This window comes from Monodon monoceros, unplaced genomic scaffold (genome assembly GCF_005190385.1).
Source record: "Monodon monoceros isolate NGI ecotype Baffin Bay Population unplaced genomic scaffold, NGI_Narwhal_1 Super_Scaffold_19, whole genome shotgun sequence".
In the NCBI taxonomy this organism is placed as follows: domain Eukaryota; kingdom Metazoa; phylum Chordata; class Mammalia; order Artiodactyla; family Monodontidae; genus Monodon; species Monodon monoceros.
In genome coordinates, this window is record NW_021703775.1 from 44720994 (window position 1) to 44743565 (window position 22572).

Below are 22572 nucleotides of genomic sequence, written 5' to 3' on the forward strand. Positions count from 1 at the left end.
CTGTTCCAATGGGTTATTGTTTCCTTAGATTTGTAGAAGGACTAATGATAAAGATGCCTGTAAGTAAACACAACAGAATGTGCAAATATATGGAAAATTGAAGTAATTAATACAAGGGGAAGGGTAAAAGACAATTTTATTTTATTTTTTTAACCTTGAAAATGGCTGTAGAAAAGCCATGTATGCAAGAAACACTGGTAGTCTCTAGGTAAAATATAATTAAAGCCTTTTTCCCTCTATAGCTCTATCAAAGCCAATACGTCTCTTAGGTATTCTGAATTGTAAATCTCATTTCTGAAAATGGATCTGGGAATGATACCATGATTAGAAAACAAACTAAAATGCAATTAGTAATAATTGATTATGTGACTTATGCCTATTGCTGTTAACATCTGATTTTAAGAGAAATAAACTTCCTTTCAATTTCTTCTGTGCCCATACTTTACCAGTTATAAACCTTGATGACCTAGTTTTGTCATATGTTTCATTCCCTCAGGAAAATAAAATGAACCTATATGAACTGATGTGAACTTCACCTTTCCAGTATTCACTTTAATCCACATCAATATTTTAAGAGAGTTAATGGCCAAGCCCTTATCCTGCTGTGCAGAGTTCTGTAAATAGCCAGACAGGGCCCTTTACCTGGAGGAGATTTTTCAGTCAGAACTCTTTGTTATAACAGATATCCAACTTGGCCCAACTTAAGCAAAAAATGGTATTTATTATCTCTTACAACTCAGAAGTGCAGAGAAGGATTCGTCTCTGGCTCAAACAAATCTAGGGATACAAATGAGGTCACTGGGTTGTTCATTTATGTTTTTCCTGTACTCCTCTCCTTTCTTCCCTCCTCCTCTTCTCTCCCCTCCTCTCCTATTCCATACATTCCCCTCCCCTCATCCCCTTCCCTTAGCCCTCTTTTGTGCTCTGTTGGTCTCATCCTCTTCTAATGAAGCCAGTTTTGTAGCCCTTGATTCATATCTTGTCAGCATAACAAACTATGCCAACCTATTAGCCTGAAAGAAAACAACTATTTCATAATTTTTTATCATTCTGTGGGTCAGGAATTTAGACAGGGCGCAGAGAGATGACTCATCACTTATTCACTTGGTGATGGCAGGAGCTTGAATATCCAGGATGCCTTCTTTACCTACACATCTGGCACTCCAGCTAAGATAACAAAAAGCATCCATAATGATGCTAAAGTAATAATGATAGGTTGTAGGTTTCACTGTTTCCCTCCACCTTTTAAGAAGGAATCTTATAATAGCATGTTAAGTGTTAGATTTTATTCATCCTGTAGACATGAATCCTTTTCAGTTACTCTAAGTGGTTTTAGAGAAAGCACTGTTCATTTTATTTTAAAAACTTGATTGCATGTATAGAAATAACCATGTGGCTTTTCTTAATTTGTCAGTATGATATGATTATAGACATTTATTATTAAATAACTTGCAATTCTTGTAAGTAGGGTAAAACACTACTATGCCTTAATGGATTACATTTTAATAAAAAGTCAATTCTGATTCATTAGTAATTGAAGGTGGTTGTAAGTTAGACTTCCCAAAATTTCCTTTTCTTTCTTTTGTCTGAGATTGGTGTTAAGTCATGGTATCTTCATAAAATTAATTGAGTACCCTTTGAACATTTTTTTCCTATGTAAAATGTAATATTTTCCTTGGAAACCTTGGGAGAAATGACCATAAAATCATCTAGAACAGGAGCCATTGTTTTAGGCAATATTCTAATAACGTTTTAAATTCTTCCATGTTTATGGGATTTTTAGTATTTCTGTGCTAGAGTCAGTTTTTGTAAATCATATTTTCCAGAAAAATTACTGATTTTATTGAGGTATAAATTTTACTATTACAGATTTTGTGTTTTAATCTTTCCACTTGCCTCTCTATATCAACCTTTCAGCCATCTTTGCACCCCATAGACCTATATGGACTCTATGAGTGAGATGCCTTACTCTCTAGCTTCTCATTGGGTTCAGTTAGTGGGAAGCCATATCAGGATATGGGAGGAAAGAGAGGCCAGGTACTCACTACCCTGGCTCTCTTACTGCAGTTCAATTCAGGCTGTCAGTGTCACTGATGGTTGCCTTGTATTCAGCATTCTTCTTCCATGTACTGCATCAGGCTTTGTGGTTTCCCTATACCTGCACATTCCTTTATTAAAACCTCCTTGAATTATCTGTGCCATATGTTTCCTCCTGATACAGAATTGAAGATACAATTTCTTGATATTCATATCCAGTTTTGTCTTTGCTATTTGTCGTGGTTTGTGTGTGTGTGTGTGTGTGTGTGTGTGTGTGTGTGTGTGTGTCCACTTGACTGGGCCGTGGGGTGCCCAGTCATTTGGTCAAACATTATTCTGGGTGTGTCTGTGAGGATGTTTCGCGATGAAATTAACATTTGAATTGGAAGACTGAGTAAAGTGTATTGCTCTCCTTAATGTGGATGGGCCTCATCCAATCAATGAAGACCTGAATTGAACAAAAATACTTAGTAAGAGGGAACTCCGCCTGCCTTACTACTTGAGCTAGGGCAGCAATCTTTTCCTGCATTTAGACTTGAACTGAAAAATCAGCTCCTTTTGGGTATTGAATCTGCTGGCCTCCAGACAGGAACTTACATCATTAACTCTCCTTGTTCTCAGGCCTTTGGACTTGGACTGGAACTGCACCATTGACTCTCTTGGGTATCCAGCTTGACAACTACAGATCTTGGGACTTCTCAGCTTCCATACTCACGTGAGCTGATTCCTTATGATCTATTCTTTCTATCTATCTATCTGTCTATCTGTAGATCTGCATGTATGTGTGTTCGTATATATATATGTATTCTTGAGCCTTAAGATCCAATGAAAGTTACCTGGCTAGGTTTTGGACTTGCTTGAGGGCCTTCACTACTTCCTTCTGACTTCTCCCTTTTGGAATGGGAATACCTATTCTATGGCTGTCCTACCATTGTATTTTGGAAGCACATAACTTGACTGGTTTTACAGGTTCACAGCTAGAGAGAAGTTTTGTCTCAGGATGATTCATATCTTGAGTCTCACCAATATATGATTTAGATGATATTTAGGTGAGACTTTGGACTTCAGACTTAAAGTTGATGTTGGAATGAATTAAGAATTTGAGGCTGTTGAGATGGAATAAATATATTTTGCATGAGAGAAGGACATGAATTTTGGTAGGGTCAGGGGTTGAATGCTATGAGCTGAATTGTGCCCCCCACCCACCAATTCATATGTTGAAGCCCTAATGTGACTATTTGGAGGGCTTTTGGTGGTAATTAACGTTAAGTGAGGTCATAAAGGTGGGACTCTAATTGGATAGGATTGATGACTTTATTAAAAAAGCAAGAGAGACAGATCTCTTTCTCTCTCCATGCACGTGCACTGAGGAAAGGCCATGTGAGCACACAGTGAGAAGACAGCCATCTGTAAGCCAGGAAGAGCATTCTCACCAGGACTCAAATATGCTGGCACCATGATCTCAGATTTCCAGCCTCCAGAACTATGAGAAATGAATTTCTGTTTAAACCACCCAGTCTATGGTATTTTGTTATGGTGGCCTGAGCTAAGACATTGTTATATACCCTTTAAATGTGTACAGTTTATAATTTGCATATTCACTATTTTTATTAGATTTTTCATAAGTATGTCAATTTTTTTTAAAAGAGCCACCTCTCAGGTTTATATACAATTGCACTTATCATTCCAGTTCCTAAATCACCTATTTTAGCTTTCATCACTCAGGATTTTATTTCTTTTCTTTTATTTTTTTTCCTTTCTCTCACTTTCCCTTTTGCAGTCAAAATAATATTTTGAGCTGAATATTTTGTTCATTTTCTGCCTTTTCCTGGTATTCACATTTGGAAAGGACTAGACCTTTCATCTGAATATAGCTTTCTTTAGCATACACCGTGAACTGCACCTTATAGATTTTGAAAGCCTGTAATTTTATTTTGATGTGACCATAGGAGAGGAGATCCTTCTGGAACAAAGCAGGCATATACACGCTAACATTCCCAGTGAACCAACTTGCTTATCTACAAGTATTTTGTACATACATGCATGGAATAATGTTTTTCAAATATCTGATTGGATTTTTAAAAATTAAATCTCTTATTTAGAATTTTGTGCATTTTGGGCAGAAGGTAGTCTGTGCAATTTGCTTTCTATCATTACTGAATTTTTATTTGTTCTGTAAAACTACGGCAAATTCTGTGATTCTTCCAACTATGTTAGGGGCAAAAAAACCCTGGGCTTTGTTTTCAGGATGCATCATTATTAATTAACATCATTATTATATTATTTTAATTCTCCATGGCCCAATTTATTTTTGTCATTTTGATTTATTATTGATTGATAATAGTATATCAGCACAATATAAAAACTTTAAATGAGTAAGGATTATTTGAATAACAAAGCTTTAATGATGAGAAGAATCTTGAATTTTTCTCTACCTTATTTTGTCTCTAAGTAGACAACAATTTGTCACATACATACATCTACGTCACACTAGTTGTACTAGTTTCCTATTGCTGCTGTAACAAATTACTGAAATGGCTTTCACTGGGCTAAAATCAAGGTTTTGGTAGGACTGCCTTTTTTTGGGAGGGCCTAGGAAACATTACTGTTTCCCTTGCCTTTTTAAGCTGTCAGAGGCCTTCTACATTCCTTGGCTCATGGCTCCATCCTCCATCTTCAAAATTAGCACAGCCTAGCATCATCAGATCAACGTTTCTTTCATTTTCTTTGGCTAACCCCTACTTCTGTTGTAATAGCTCCTTCTCTGACTCTCCTGCCTCCCTCTTTCACGTATATGGACCTTTGTGATTTTGTTGGACCCTCCCATATAATTCAGAATAATCTCTCAATCTCTGAATTCTTAATCACATCTACAAATTACTTTTGACATGTAAAAGAATATATTCACAGGTTCTAGGGATTAGGATATGGACATCTTTAAGAGGCCATTATTCTGCCTATGATACCAGATGCTTCTAAAATGTTTTTCCCCAAGCCTTTCATGGTTGAAAATCATATAACTACATGGCTAGTCATTTGCTTTTCACCATAAGTGGAATGTAAATGTGCTGACCTTACATTATCATCTGTTTTTTTAAATCTCAAGAAAATGTTTAATAAAGTGAATTTTAGAATCACTGTATGATGACTTTCACATTTCGTTGGCTTAATTATGCTTCAGTAATGGGCTATTTTGATTTTTGTATGTTAATCTTCAGTTCATTTATCAGCACAATGATGATTTTTATCATGTTTGAAAATGTGCGGAAAAGTTTCTAATTAGAATGATTACTAACCTGTTAATGGGCAGTATGAAAAATATAAACTCATTGTACATTTTTGCAAAGGTAGAAGGATTAATCAATCACTTTACCTTGTCATCCATACCCCAGGGAAGAATAACATAAGTGCCTTTCTTCTGTAATTTAAATGGATGTGATTTTTAGCTTCTTGGAGCTGGTAAGGAAAAGATATGACACATTATTTGTCAAATATACAATAAACCATATTTTATATGCATTGTTTCTCTAATTTTGTCCCCAAATATAGTTAAGGTATGAATAAAGTATAAAACTGGTATCTTTTATTTATTTTTAAGGATATATGCTAGCATCAAAAAGCCATAAGCTGAAAATACTTAATATTGATCTTTATTTTCTGCAGAGTTCATCAAACCAGAAATCTCTGGTCATTTCTTTTAAAACATTTTTGTATTTGCTCATTGATAGATAAAATATTTATTTATCCTAACCCTGAACACCTTACTAGCTAAAAGCCTGGCACTATTTTTTTTAAAAAAAAGGAAGAAAAAAAGGTACTGAAGGCTTTGTATTTATCAGCCAAAATATAAAACATCTCAGATTGATCTGGCCAAGAACAACAGCAGCACAAGTGCCTTATGAGAATTGTCATTTTCTTAAAACTAGATTCACTGTCACAAATCTTCTAAAGGTCAAAGAAATAAGAAGATAGGAAGGAAAAAAACAAAACAAAGCAAAAACCTTAAGTCATATATTGAACTTCATGGCTTTCCCATTTAGTTACACAGTGATTATTAACATCAAAATATGACATAAAAGGTGAGGGGGATTAAAAATTAAGCTTAACTTATTTTCAGTAGAATGTCTTGAATAATATAGATCTTAATGGTAATGATATTACATGGTTTCTTCAAATGACCAAATTGCCACTTATTTTATAGATAAATATTAAGCAGAAAACTAAACACTATCCTAAACCAGAAAATAAAGAGCTACTGAGGCTATAGGATTAGGATGCCTCTTACAGAATATAAGTGGTGAATAAACTTCATGCTGTGAACTTGTAAAATATGGACCTTGGAATAATTTCCACTTGATCAAAATAATAATGAAAAATATGTAGGAGGGAAGGGGAGAAGTAAGAGAACTCAGAAAAGAGGAGATGATCTTGAGCAATTTAGAAACCCCTTAATTTACATATTTTCTTAAAAGTTTATATTTGGTCACTGATCCTGATTTTTGGAAAGGGTATTAGTGGGTGAGGATTAACATGCTTTTTTTTTTAAGGCTTAAAGCTATTTGAACATTACAAATTTGAAGGATGCTAAGCGTAAAATTTTGTTTTAATATTAAGTATATACAGAGGAATATAGCAAATGTAGGTTAAAACAAATATAACCAATATGAGCATATGAACGCTCAGTTTAAGAAATAAAGCATTATCAGAGAGCTTCCCTGGTGGTGCAATGGTTAAGAATCCACCTGCCAATGCAGGGGACACGGGTTCAAGCCCTGATCTGGGAAGATGCCACATGCCGCGGAGCAACTAAGCCCGTGTGCCACAACTACTGCACTCTAGAGCCCACAAGCCACAACTACTGAACCTGTGTACCACAACTACTGAAGTCCGCACGCCTAGAGCCCATGCTCTTCAACAAGAGAAGCCACCACAAGGAGGTGTAGCCCCCACTCGCTGCAACTAGAGAAAGCCCGTGTGCAGAAACGAAGGCCCAATGCAGCCAAAAATAAAAATAAATAAATTTTTAAAAAAGGAATAAAACATTATCAGGAATCTTAAAACTCCTTGATTTCTCCCTCACCAATCTGATCCTCCTTTCTCCACCCATAAATGACTATATTATCAATTGTATTTATATAATTTCTTTGCTCTTCTTTAGAATTTTACCACATGTTTAGCTTTGCATGTTTTTGAATGTCACATAAAATTGTATATCCTTCTAAAGATTGCTTTTCAAAATTATTGATAATAAGTTTCTAAGTTTCATCCATGTGTGTTTCTATAGGTTGTCCAATGTCAGGGTAGAATAATCTAGTCTATAAATATACAAATATTTATAACCCAAGCTTCTTCCATGGATATTTGAATTGTTTCCATTTTTTTTTTTCCTATCACAGCACAACATTTCTATGAATATTCTTGGATGTGCCCTCTGATGCACAGAGGTAAGAGTTTTCTCTGGTGTACATGAACAGGAGTAAAATTTCTGGGTCATGAGGAGTGAAATTTGAGTTGACATTTTTCAGTTGACTAAATATGCCAAACTGTTTTCCATAGTGGTTATACTCCTACCAGCAATCTATAGAGGTTCTTGATCCATATCCTTGTGAACTTGGTATTATCAGTTTGGTTTTTTTCCAAGCAATGGATGTAAAATATTGTGTATGTGAAGACGTTAGTGTGTATTTCCCTGACTACTAATGAGGTTGAATAACTTCCGGTATGTTTATTACTCATTTGTTTTCTTTTTATATGTTGGATCTGTTCATAATTTTCTGTACATGTCCTCTTGTGATGCTTGTCTTTTTCTTACTGATTTGCAGTTCTTTTTATGCTTTTGATACTAAACATTTATTAGTTGTATATGTTGCAATATATTTTTACTTTATGGTGTGTATTGATGAACTGAAATTCTTGATTTTGAGTAGTCAAGTTTATTGACCTTTTATTATATTTCTTGCATCTTATTTTGTGTCTTGTTTTAGAATCCCTCCTTTCTTCTCAAGTATCTCAAATATGTGCTGTGGTAGTTTCATGTGTCACCTTGGCTAGGCTACAGGACCCAGTTATTTAATCAAACACTAATCTAGGTATTGCTATGAAGGTATTTTGTAGATATGGTTAGCATCTATAATTAGTTAAATTTAAGTAAAAGAGGTTACCCTTGATAAATATGAGTAGGTTTCATCCAATCAATCGAAGATTGAAAACTGGGGTTTCCTGGAAATGAAAGAATTCTGACTCAAGACTGCAGCATTATCTCCTGCCTGAGTTTCTAGGCAGCCAGTCTGCTCTAAAGATTTTGGGCTTAAGACCATAGCTTTACCTTCTGCTGAGTTTCTAGACTGCTGGCCTAATTTATGGATTTCAAATTTGCAAGTTCCCACAATCATGTGAGCCAGTTATTTAAAATTAATCTTTCTCTCTCTCTTTCTCATCTATTGCTTTTCTTTTTGTAAACCTGATGAATATACGTGCTTATGTTATTTTCAGAAAAGTTTATTTTTTCATGATTCATATTTAGATCTTTTAGCAACTTGTAATTGATTTGGTTGCATAGTCAGGTAGGGATAATATTCCCAATACTACTTACTGCGTAGCCCCTCTTTACCAACTAAGATATAACAGTTCTGTCCTAGACCAAGTTTCCATGTACATGTGGATTTATAACTGGTTTCTCCATTCTATGCCATAGTCTATTCATCATTTACTGAGGTATGACCAAGCTATTCTAATTACTAGAAAAAAAAAACCTGGTATCTACTAAGACCATAAAAATTGTAAAGTGCCATACAAATATGCTGCTCAGGTTTTTTATCACATTAAATGATAAGGATCAACTTAGAGAAAACTGAAAATTAAACATACTGAACATTTTTATCAATAAACATTAACTACATCATTTATTTAGGAATTTTTAAAGTATTTATATATGGTATTTAAAATTTTCTCCTTAACACTCTTACAAGTCTTTTGGGATCCTTTTGTATCTGTTTGCTATTGTAACTAGTATCATATTCTAAATCAAATATCCTGTCAATACAAATGTGATTAACTTTTTATTTAGATATTTTATATCTGGTAAACTTTCTAAACTCTATCATTATTCTTTGGTGTTTCATGCATAGATAATCATATATGTGACTAAAACAATATTATTCTTTATTCTCTAATCAGTCTTCATTTTTTATGTTTATTTCTTATATATACATAATTCCATATCTTAGATATTGTGAATAATGCTACAGTGAACATGCAGCATTGAGTGTAAATATCTCTTTGATATCTTTTTTTCATTTCCTTTGGATAAATACCAAGAAGTGGGATTGCTAAATCTTAAAGTAGTTCTACTTCTAATTTTTAAAGGAATCTCCATACTGTTTTCCACAGTGGTGGTTCTGATATACATTCTCACCAACAGTGCACAAGAGTTTCCTTTTCAAATTATAGTTTTGTCTGGGTATATGCCCAGGAGTGGGATTGCTGGATCATATGGTAGTTCTATTTTCAGTTTTCTGAGGAAACTCCATACTGTTTTCCATAGTGGCTGTGCCAACTTACATTCCCACCAACAGTGCAGGAGGGTTCCCTTTTCTCCACACCCTCTCCAGAATATGTTATTTGTAGACTTTTTAGTGATGGCCATTCTGACCAGTGTGAGGTGGTACAATACGTCATTTTTGTTTTGATTTGTATTTCTCTAATAAGTGATGCTGAGCATCTTTTCATGTGCCTACTGGCCATCTGTATGTCTTCTTTGGAGAAATGTCTATTACGGTCTTCTGCCCATTTTTCAATTGGGTTGTTTTTTTTGTTGTTGTTGTTGAGTTGTATGAGCTGTTTGTATATTTTAGAGATTAAGCCCTTGTTGGTCGCATCATTGCAAACATTTTCTCCCATTCCATAGGTTGTCTTTTCATTTTATTATGGTTTCCTTTGCTGTGCAAATCATGTAAGTTTGATTAGGTCCCATTTGTTTATTTTTGTTTTTATTTCTATTGTCTTGGGAGACTGACCTAAGAAAACATTTGTACGATTTATGACAGAGAATGTTTTGCCTATGCTCTCTTCTAGGAGTTTTATGGTGTTATGTCTTATGTTTAAATCTTTAAGCCATTTTGAGTTTATTTTTGTGCATGAGGGTGAGTTCTAACTTCATTGATTTACATGCAGCTATCCAACTTCCCCAGCACCACTTGCTCAAGAGACTTTTTCCCATTTTATATTCTTGCCTCCTTTGTCGAAGATTAATTGACTGTAAGTGTGTGGGTTTATTTCTGGGCTCTCTATTCTGTTCCATTGATCCTTATGTCTGTTTTCATACCAATACCACACTGTTTTGATTACTGTAGCTTTGTAGTACTGTCTGAAGTCTGGGAGAGTTATGCCTCCTGCTTTTTTTTTTTTTCCCCTCAGGATTGCTTTGACAATTCTGGGTCTTTTCTGGTTCTATACACATTTTTGGATTATTTGTTCTAGTTCTGTGAAAAAAGTCATGGGTAATTTAATGGGAATCAGATTAAAGCTGTAGATTGTTTTGGGTAGTATTGCCATTTTAAAAATATTAACTCTTCCAACTCAAGAGCATGGGATATCCTTCCATTTCTTTGAATCCTCTTTAATTTCCTTTATTAATGTTTTATATTTCTCAGCATATGTCTTTCATCTCCTTGATCAGGTTTATTCCTAGGTATTTTTATTTCTGGTGCTATTTTAAAAGGAATTATTTTACATTCTTTGTCTGATATTTCATTGTTAGTGTAAAGAGATGCAACCAATTTCTGAATGTGATTCTTGTATCCTGCTACTTTGTTGAATTCATTTATCACATCTAGTAGTTTTTGTGTGGAGTTCTCAGGGTTTTCTATATATAGTTTCATGTCATCTGCATATAGTGACCAAAAGATACATGCACCTCTACATTCATAGCAGCACTATTCACAATAGCCAAGACATGGAAACAACGTAAATGTCCATTGACAGATGAACGGATAAAGAAGATGTGGTACATATATACAATGGAATACTACTCAGCCATAAAAAGAATGAAATAATGCCATTTGCAGAAACATGGATGCAACTAGAAATTATCATACTAAGTGAAGTAAGTCAGAAAGAGAAAGACAAATGCCATATGATATCACTTATATGTAGATCCTAAAATACGGCACAAACGATCCTATCTACAAAACAGAAACAGACTCACAGACACATAGAAGAGACTTGTGGTTGCTGATGGGGTGGTGGGAGGGAGAGGGACGGAGTGGGAGTTTGGGGTTAGCAAATGTGAACTATTACATTTAGAATGGATAATAAACAACAAGGTCCTACTGTATAGCACAGGGAACTATATTCAATCTCCTGGGATAAACCATAATGAAAAAGAATATAAAAAAAGAATATATATATGTGTATAACTGAGTCACATTGCTATACAGCAGAAATTAGCACAATATTATAAATCAACTATACTTCAATTAAAAAAATAGAGAATTAAAAGAAGTTCCCTTTTCTCCTCATCCTTCCCAATATTGATCTCATCTCTTTAACGATAGCCATTCTAACAGGTGTGAAGTGGTATCTCGTTGTAGTTTTGATTTGAATTTCTCTGTGAGTTCATTTTTGTGAGTTCATGTGGCTATTCAACACCAATTTATTGAAGAGACAGACTATCCTTTCCCCATTAGGTCTCTTGGGTCACTTGTCAAATATCAGTTGACCATGTATGTGTGGGTTTATTTCTAGGCTCTTTATTCTGTTCCATTCGTCTATGTGTCTCTTTTTATGCCAGTACCATACTGATTTGATTACTATTGTAGAATGGATTGAAATGAGGAAGTGGGACACCTCCAGTTTTGTTCTCCTTTCTCAAGATCTCTTTGAATATTTAGGTCTTTTATGACTCCAACAAATTTTAGGATTGCTTTTTCTGTATCTTTGAAAAATGCTATTGGACTTTGGTAGAAATTGCATTGAATACATAGGTGGCTTCAGGTAGTATGAGCATTTTAACAATACTAATTCTTCCAATTCATGAACATAGTATATCTTCCCATTTGTTTAGCCTTTTAAATTTCTTTCATCAAAGTCTGGCAGTAAAGATCTTTACCTCTTTGGTTATGTTTATTCCCAAGTATTTCATTATTTTAATGCTGTTGTGAATGGGATTGTAGTTTTTAGTTCTTTATCTGATATTTCATTGTTAGTGTATAGAAACACAACTGATTTCTGTATGTTGACTTTGTGTCCAGCAATTTTTGAATTCATTGATTTGTTCTAACAGGTTTTTGGTGGTGCCTTTAGGATATACTCTATAGAAGACCATATCATCTGCAAAAAGAGATAATTTTACTTCTTCCCTTTTGATTTGGATTTCTTTCATTTTCTTTTTCCTTTCCTAATTTCTCTGGTTAGGTCTTCAAGTACTTTGTTGAATAGGAGTGGTAAGAGTGGGCACTCTGGGACTTCCCTGGTGGTGCAGCAGTTAAGAGTCCACCTGCCAGTGCAGGGGACATGGGTTTGAGCCCTGGTCCGGGAAGATCCCACATGCCATGGAGCAACTAAGCCTGTGAGCCACAACTACTGAGCCCGCATGCCACAACTACTAAAACCTGCACACCTAGAGCCCATTCTCTGCAACAAAGAGAAGCCACCACAATGAGAAGTCCAGTTATGCAACGAAGAGTAGCCCCGTTTGCCGCAACTAGAGAAAGCATGCACACAGCAATGAAGACCCAACACAGCCAAAAAAAACAAAAACAAAAAAGAGTGGGCACCCTTGTCTTGTTCCTGACCTTAGAGGTAAAACTTTTAACCTTTCACCATTGATTATGATGTTAGATGTGGGCTTGTCATATATGGCCTTTATTGTGTTGAGGTATGTTCCTTCTATATCCAATTTATTGATAATTTTTATTATGAAAGAAGGTTGTATTTTGTTGAATGCTTTTTCTGCATCTATTGAGATGATTATATATTTATAGTTCATTCTATTAATGTGGTGTACCACATTTATTAATTTGCATATTTTGAATCATCCTTGCACCCCAGGGATATATTCATCACGGTGTATAATTATTTTTAATGTGCTTTTGAATTTTGATCTCTAATATTTTTTTGGAAAGTTTTGCTTCTATATTCATCAGGGCTATTGGTCTGTAGTTTTCTTATAGTGTGCTTATCTGACTTTGCTATCTGGGTAATGCATAAAATGAGTTTGACAGTGTTCTCTCTTCTTCAATTTTTTGGAAGAGTTTGAGAAGGATAGCATCAATTCCACTTTAAAACTTGGTAGCATTGACCAGTGAAACAATCTGGTCCTGGGCTTTTCATTGTTGGGAGAATTTTGATTACTGATTCAATCTACTTACTCATTATTGGTCGGTTCAGATTTTCTGTTTCTTCACAATTCAATCACTGTAGGTTGTGGTTTTAGAAATGAATCTATTTTATCTAGATTATCCAAATTTGGGGCATATAATAGTTCATAATAGTCTCTTATAATCCTTTGCGTGTCTGTGCTATCAGTTGTAATGTCTCCTCCTTTGTTTCTGATTTTATTAGAATCTTCTCTTTTCCTTAGTCTAGCTAAAAGTTTTAAAATTTTGTTTATTTTAAAAAAGATAAAGAGCTCTTAATTTCATTGATTTTTTTCCCTATTCTTTTCTGGTGTTTATTTCATTTATTTATACTCTGAATTTTGTTATTTCTTTCCTCCTTCAAACTTGGTTTAGTTTGTTCCTCTTTTTCTAGTTCCTTGATGTATAAAGTTACACTGTTTGTGAGATTTCTTTTTCTTAAAGTAGGTGTTTATCATTATAAGCTTCTTTCTTAGAACTGCTTTTGCACTTCCCATAAGTTTTGGTAAGTTATGTTTCAGTTTTTTGTGTATTTCAAGATACTTTTTGATTGTTCTTCTGATTTCTTTTTTGACCCATTGATTGCTCAGGAGTGTGTTGTCCAAATTTTACATATTTATGAATTTTCCAGGTTTCATCCTCTTATTGATTTCTAGTTTCATACCAATGTGGTCAGAAAGATACTTGGTATGATTTCATTCTTCTTACATTTGCTAAGACTTATTTTTTGGCCTATCATGTGATCTATCCTGGACAGTGCCTAGAAAAGAATGTGTATTCTCACGTTGTTCTGTATATGAATGTTAGATCCATTTGGCCTAAATTACGGTTCAAGTCCAATGTTTCTTTGTTGATATTCTGTCTGGATTACCTATCCATTGTTGAAAGTGGGGTATTGTAGCCCCCCACCATTATTGTATATATTGTGTATGTATATTTATGATTATTATATCTTCTTGGTGAATTGACCCCCTTATCATTATATAATGTTTTTGGCTTAAAGTCTATTTTGTTTTTTGATATAAGCATAACTACCTCTGCTTTCTTTTGTTTCCCATTTGTCTGGAATATCTTTTTCAATCACTTCACTTTGAGCCTACGTGTGTCCTTAAAGCTGAAGTGAGTCTCTTGTAAGCAGCATATAATGAGGTTTTGTTTTTTTTAATCCATGCAGCCAATCTATGTCTTTTGATTGGAGAATTCAATCTGCTTACATTTAGAGTAATTGTTGATAGGTAATAAATTACTAAGACCATCTTATTTCTTATTTTTTTGCCCGTTTTCTCATTCAGTTGTTCCTTTATTCAACTTTTGCTGTCTTTCTTTGTGAACTGATGATTTTCTCTGGTGGTATGAATGATTCCCTTCTCTTTATCTTTTGTGAATATGCTTAGATTTTTGCTTTGTGGTTACTATGAAGCTTACATAAAATATTTTATAGATACAGCAGTCCATTTATGCTGATAACAACTTAACTTTTATCACATATAAAACTGTACCCTTTTACTTCATTCCTTTTTTGTATAGAGTGCTAACAATTTCCCTCTTTTTATATGTATATCCATTAATAAATATATTACTGTAGCTGTAGTTATTTTTAATATTCTTGTTCTTTGATCTTTATAGTAGAGCTAGATGGTTAATACTCCACACCACATTACTGTATTAGAGTATTCTGAATATTACTGTATATTTACCTTTATCCATGTGTTTAACATTTTCATGTTTTCCTGTTATTAATTAGCATCTTTTTATTTCAGTTTGAAGAAATCCTCTCAGCATTTCTTGTAAGGCAGGTCTAGTAGTGATGTATTCCTTTATCTCCTTCATCTATGAAGGACAAGTTTGCTGGGTGAAGTATTCTTGGTTGGCAGGTTTTTAAAAACACTTCAAATGTATCATGTCACTCTCTTTTGACCTGTGTGGTTTCTGATGAGAAATCCACTGATAGCCATATGGGGTTTCCCTTGTAAGTTATAAGCTCTTTTTTTCTTACATCGTTTAAGATTTTCTCTTTGTCTTTTATTTTTTGACAGTTTTATTATAATGTGTTGTGGAGAGGTTATCTTTAAGTTGACATTGTTTGGTGATATATAAGCTTCAAGAACTTGGATATCCAAATATCTCCCCAGTTTGGGGAAATTCTCAGTCATTATTTCTTTAATAAGCTTTCTGCTCTTTTCCCTCTCTTCTCTTTCTGGACCTCTAATAATTCATAACTTGGTTCTTATATTATTCCGTAGGCTTTCTTCACTCTTTATTATCTTTTTTCTCTTTTGTTCCCCTGATTGGATAATTTCAATTGATCAGTCTTCTAGCTCACTTATTCTTTCTTCGGTTATATATACTGTTGAAGCTTTCTATTGAATTCTTTAGCTCAGTCATTGTATTCTTCAGCTTCAGAATTTCTGTTTGGTTCTTTTTTATGTTTTCTATTTCTTTGTTGAACTTCTCATTTCTGTTTTTTATTGTTTTCCTGATATTGTAAATTTGTTTCTTTGTGTTCCCCTGCAGCTCTCTGAGCATCTTTAGAACAATTATTTTGAATACTTTGTTGGACAGTTCCTGAATCTCCAGTTCTTTGGGGTCAGCTACTGTAAGTTTATTGTGTTCATTTGGAAGACTCATATTTTCCTGAAACTTCATGATCCCTGTAGCCATGCATAGGTGTCTGCACATTTGAAGAAGCAGTCGCCTCTTCCAGACTTTATGGACCCTTTTGGTATAGAAAGACTTTCACCTGTGGGTTGGGGCGCACTGGAGCATGCTGTGACCCTGGGTCTAATGGTGCAGGGTGCCAAGTCTGAAGGCATGTGGCAGCACTGGACCCAAGGGGTGTGTGATGTCTCTGTAGTTTAGGCTTTCTGGATAAAGCACTGACAATCATATGGTTCTTGGTGAGCACTGTGGGGGATCTTCTATGACTGCAAGACTTTGAGGTCCTCAGTGGCACCTCTAAGAGAGGTGTTCACATGCTTGTCTGCAGGGGCCATGTATAGGTGCCTGTGAAATGGCCAGAATGATAGCAGACACACAGTTAATGGTGGGAGCCAAGGAAGGTAGCTAGGGCCAGGCCAACTGCCCGGGCACTGGTAGCTGTGTGGGCTCTTGTTGTCAGGATGTACTACTGTGGCTGCTGGATCTCATCACAGGCAAATGGAAGCAGAGACAATTGATATGGGGTCAGACCTGAGACATGCAGGTGCACAGCTGGAGGGGGCTAGCTACAGGTGAATGCAGTCATAGAAAACTGCCTGATCCAGGCTAGGCTCACAAACAGCTATGGGGCTCCTGGCTATCAGATGTTCCCTCATGTGGCTGCACAGTCTTGCCCTGGGCATGAGCATGGCAGTGGAGGTTTGTAGCAGGCATCAGGCTGGTAGTATGCAAATGTATGGCCGGAGGGGCTAGTCCTAAGTGTGTGCATGGTAGTAGGGGTCAGTCCTGAGTGTCTAGCCTGGTATCTTGCACTCAAGCAGCTGAAGAGGTCTGGACTAGCTGTCATGTGGTCTTTGGGCTCTGGCGGGAGCAAGTGGGGAAAGAACAGGGACTCAGGCAACCGGCATCAGGAAATGCAAACACCTGTGAGGCAAAAGCTGGTGAAATCTACAAGGGGTCTGTGGCACCTATGATGGCCACTGGTTCCTTCTTCAGTGGTGAAAGTTGTTGGGTTTATCTGCAGAGCAGGTCATTGTGATTTGCCATCACTCCCACTGTGTGGTTGCTATTGGTAGCCCTGCTTTTCTTCCTTGTTCCTAGACACTTCTATACATTTCAGCTTTGCCAGTCTGGGTGAGGTGAAATCCAAAGGAACCTTTTTGTGGTGCCCTGAAAGGTTGGGAAAGTTGGTCACTCACCCTGTTCTTCCTTTCCTGGTGAGAGGAACTCTTTCTAGCTGGTGCTAAGCATTGCTATATCCTATTTTTAATATCAAGGTTATTGTATAGGAAAGTAGGCGTAGGCTACAGAAACCATGTGCATTCCCTAGAAAAACTTGTCTTTAGGACTAGCTCTTGGCCAGCACCTGGGAAATAAGTCATGAGTCCTTGGAATATTCTGCCTGATAAGAGTATTTTGTGTGCTTGAGGCCTTGGGTCACTTGGTACCATTTCAATCAGATAATTAATGCTAAAAATATGATTTATGGTGAATGCCTATTTTTGATCTGGGGGTCTGGAGTCTGAGTATCTAAGGTCAGTCATATGAGCACTGCATGTCTACCTGACAGACTCTAATAAAAACCCTGATGCCAATCCTCACTTGGACTTCCCTGGTTGGTAACACTTTTAATGTGTTGTTATATATTCTTGCTGGGAGAATTGTGTCCATGAGACTCTACCATGAGTGTACATCTGGAAGCTTGTACCTGGATTCTCCTGGCATCCACCCATGTTCCTTTTTCTTTTCCTGACTTTAATCTGTATCCTTTTGCTGTAATAAACCACAACTATGAGTATAACAATTTTTCTGAGTCCTGTGAGTCCTAGCTAATCATGGAGCATGAGGATGGTCTTGGGGTCACAGTGGACTTCTGAAGTGGAATTTACTAGAATGACACTGACTCACTGAAATATGGTGAAACCATTGTTTGGGAAAAGGAAGGATGATGGGAATGGAGGATGACAAACCTTTGAAACCTAAGTGGCTACCACATCTCCTATGGTGTAGGACAGCAGGTGTGATGTGATTAGTTGCTCTAGGTAAAAATTATCAATGGAATTTAGAAATGATAGATCTACTTCTTGAGGAGTTGGCTCACTGGATACATACAAAAACACAAAATAATGAGAAACAAGCCAAATATGAAATTGTTGGTTATTTTTTTCTGTAGTAGATAAAATGAAAATAAAGGACAGGGTTGGCGTGGGTCCTGGCATTAGATTTTGGCTTTCCTGAGCTATGACCACTAACTTCAGGTCTGTTACCAATAGGAAAATGTATTATAGAAAAAAACCTAGTATCTATGGTCATTAAGAAGGTAGTTCAGGTGGCAGGGGTAGGTGTGTATGTCTTTACAAAACCAAGAAACTTCTGAAACTGGGGGATATTGTGAAAGGGTTGTCTGATTTTGTGGATTAATATGATCAGCTTCCTGAAGATCTTTTACTAAAGTAAATTATGAGGGTGACTAACTTTGAAGCAATCTTCTTATTTTGAATGCAGTGGAGTGGAGGAATGTGTTTGGGTTGATGCCAGACCCATAGCTTGCTGTTGAACAATCAGAACTCGCTACTGTACATTATCCAAACATACAACAGGTTTCTTCCTGAAGGGACAACTGGCCTGGTGGACCGGAGAAAAGACACTATAAAGTTCGTTTATCCTGAGAAGGGGAATTGTCCTTTCCCTCCTTCACATGACAAGTGGAACTCCCCAGCTAAAGTGGCTGATATGCTGCATATGAAAGGCGTGCTGGAATAATCTTATAATTATTAGGATGTACATCCATTTAATATTCTCTTTAACCATATTATGGTAAATACTGTGATTAAGTGGATCCTTTTTGCATGGGCACTCCATGTCACCTGCTGTAAAGTCACGGAAAGATCAAAAAAGCCATATTAGATTTGTTGTCTCAGCTTCCCCTTCTGAGACTCAAAGATTCTAAGAAAATTAGAATGATTTGATGGGTATGAGGAAAGACAAAGGAAATAATAGTCAAGGGATCCATCACAGCAAGTTGAAGGTTTTTAAATACTAAGGAATTGGATGAATAAAAGGGCATTGAAAGGTTCAAAACAAAAGTCTTCAGAGATTTGATAAACAGATGGGAGCCACTCCTGGTCCCCCAACATTGAAGAGCTCTAAACAAATCTTTTCTATTTACCCTAGTTTGGAGATGTTTAAAAAACCAGAAGACAAAGATCACAATGACAAATGTGACCTCAAATTACCAGGGGGTGATAATCTAAAAATTAATGAGGATGAGGACTGATGAAAGCACCAGGGTCTCTTGGCCTGACCCTTGGCTGAGGGCCTAACACCATATGCACATGTGTGGGCAAACTGGAAAATGGACAGGGAGCTGGAGAGAATGCTACCTGGAGCTCCTTGACATGGAAGTTCAATGCACTTTGATTCCAAAGCCTATTGGTGAAGTCCCAACAGGGACTACAACTATAATGAGATGATATAGAGATGCAATTGTCAGTGGAATTAAGGTAAAAGCTTGGGTGAAAATTAGAACGTTTGAAGAGACTTTATGTGACATGGTCATGTCTCCTTTACCTAAATGTATTATTTGAATGGATATTATGTCTGACTGGAGAATACTTCTCCTACTTAATATTATAAAACAGAAGGCATATAAGTTTGTCCTTCATGGTAGTATTAATTGGACATGCTAAATGAGAATTTATAGTATATCCCATACAGGTTATTAATTTAAATCAATATTAAATAACTGGTGGATAAAAAGAGATTATCACTTTAATTAGTGACACGTTAGAAATGGGAGTACTGGTACCATTAAATTTTCTGTACATTTGCTGTATGTGATCCATACAAAATGCAGATGGCTCATGGAGACAAGAAGTAGATTATCAAGGCTTGAGTGAAAGAGTATTCACTGTAGCATCAGCAGTCCCTGGTATGGTTTCAAAAGTATAAAAAAATACAAGGTAAAGGAGACTGGTACTTAATGACTGATCTTACAAAGGCTTTTGCTCCAACCTGATCTTACAGAAGAGCCAACCAGTTTGCCTTCACCTGGGATGAAATCCAGTTTACCTTTATTATAGTGCCATAGGGTTATTTGGAGTCACCAATTTACTGGCATAATTTTGTTAGAAGGGATTTGCATTTGAGGAATGTCCCAAGTGTGGTAATATACTATGTCGATGATATGATAATATCATAAACTAAAGAATAAGCTAGAACAGACAAATTTTATGGTGACACACATGAATAACAGAGGCTGCTTGATAAATCCAGGAAAGATCTAAGGACCCACTCAGATGGTGAAATTATTAGGAATAACCTGGGCAGGAGACATCCATGACGTTCCACAGGTGGCTAAAAGTAAATCGTTGTATTTCCTACCTCTAGAACTAAGCGAGAAAAACAGTACATGGTCAGGTTGTTTGGATTTTGTAGGATGTATATTCCACAGTTAGGAATATTGTTAGCTCCTATCCATAAAACTGCCTGAAAGGAGGCAGTTATTTGAATGGGAACCTAAATAACACCAGGGTCTATCAGAATTTCAAAAAGCAGTGTCTCAGCCGATGCCTCTGTACTTTTATGATCAGTACTCAGGTACAGTTTTGGAAGAATTTGTAACCTACGTAGATTGGAGGTTATGGCAAAATCCCATGAGTGCCACTTAACAGCAACAGCTGGGGTTTGTACCAGAAAATTTCCATATGTGGTGGTATGGTACAAGCTATTTCAGAGACAATTATTGACTTGTTATTGGACATTGATAGAAACTAACCCTATTACTGAAGAGCATAAAATAGACCCTGAAACCTAAAATACCTATAATGTCCTGGTTGTAATATCAGAGAAACACTCTAATGAGGAAGTCAGTGTCCAGAAGAATTCTATAATGTAATGGAAATGGTTTATATAGGAACATGCTACCTGAGGAATGTAAGGAGATACTTACCGTATTCATGAGCAGATAGCTTCTTTTCTTCTAGGACTGACTTGGAACATCTGAGTTGTTGCCTTATCCTATTGCCATATGAGTGGTGCCCTATGAACAGATCTCAACTGATCGAAAGGAAGCTGCATGGTTTATGGATAGCAGTTCCAACTACACACTTTGAAAGTCCACTGCTCCACGAGCAACTCCTGGAAAACCCTGATTGATAAAGGTTGCAAAAAATCAGCTCAGTTGACTCAACTGCATGCCATTTGTTTGTAGTGATAGAATAGTTAAACGGTCAGAAGAACCCCAATGTTTGGGTATATGTAGTGTCATGAGCAGTGGCCCCGTCATTGAGTCAGGCAGATGGGCAGTAGAGGACTGTACTGTTAAAGGAAATACCTGTATGGGGCATGGACCTATTGATATCACTGTAAGAAATTATTTGGCACATTAATGTAGTATTAGAGCAGGCAGATAGCTAGATATGAGCAGAGAAAGGGGGACAAAGGCCAAATGGCAGGAAGCCATACATCTTGTGAACAATGGGGCTCCTTGGGCAGACAAAGAAAAGCAGGAACCTCTGGACTGACAGGAAGTCATATATCTTGAGGTGACAGGGGTCCTAGAGGTGGACACCACCCTCCTCCCCTCGGGAAGGTGGAGCTGGGATGAAAATCAGGAAATACAACCCCAAATCCCTCCCCCCTCAATGAATATTCCACCCATTCATTTTCAAGTCCCATATAACCAGCTTGCCAAAGAAACCCAGGGCATCTACTCACCTAAGTCTGCCTACTTTCCTCTTGAGAGAATACTATCATTTAATAAATCCTCGCTTTGCTTTCTTGACCTTCCTGTCTCATCTCTGAATTCTTGCTCTTGAGGAGACAAGAACCTACTTTCTGGTAACAATAGGGCATGTTGATGCCCATCAAAAGAACCAGGATCAGAAGTTGATTGGGACGTCCCTGCTGGCACAATGGTTAAGAATCCACCTGCCAATGCAGGGGACATGGGTTCAAGCCCCGGTCTGGGAAGATCTCACATGCCACAGAGAAGCTAAGGCCATGTGCCACAACTACTGAGCCTGCATTCTAGAGCCCGTAAGCCACAACTACTGAGCCCATGTGCCACAACTTCTGAAGCCCGTGTGCCTAGAGCCCATGCTCTGCAACAAGAGAAGCCATTGCAATGAGAAGCCAGCGCACTGCAATGAAGAGTAGCCCCCTGCTCGCTGCAACTAGAGAAAGCCCACAAGCAGCAATGAAGACCCAACACAGCCAAAAATAAATAAATAAATTTATTAAAAAAAAAAGTTGATTGGAACTAGCATGTGGACAACCTGGTGTACTTGCTTGATGTGGTCAGCTGGGTTCATAAAACAAGAGTAAATGGAGGAGCTGCAGCAATGCAGAGATGGGCTGGGCATTGACATATTCCTGTTGCACCATCTGAGACATGAAATGTCAGCAAGACCTGTCCTGTTTGCCACCAAGAAAGACAAACTGCAGATGGCTATGGGGAAGACTCCCCAGGGGAAGGGCCCTCACACAAAGCTGGCAAGGAGATTATATCAGACAACTA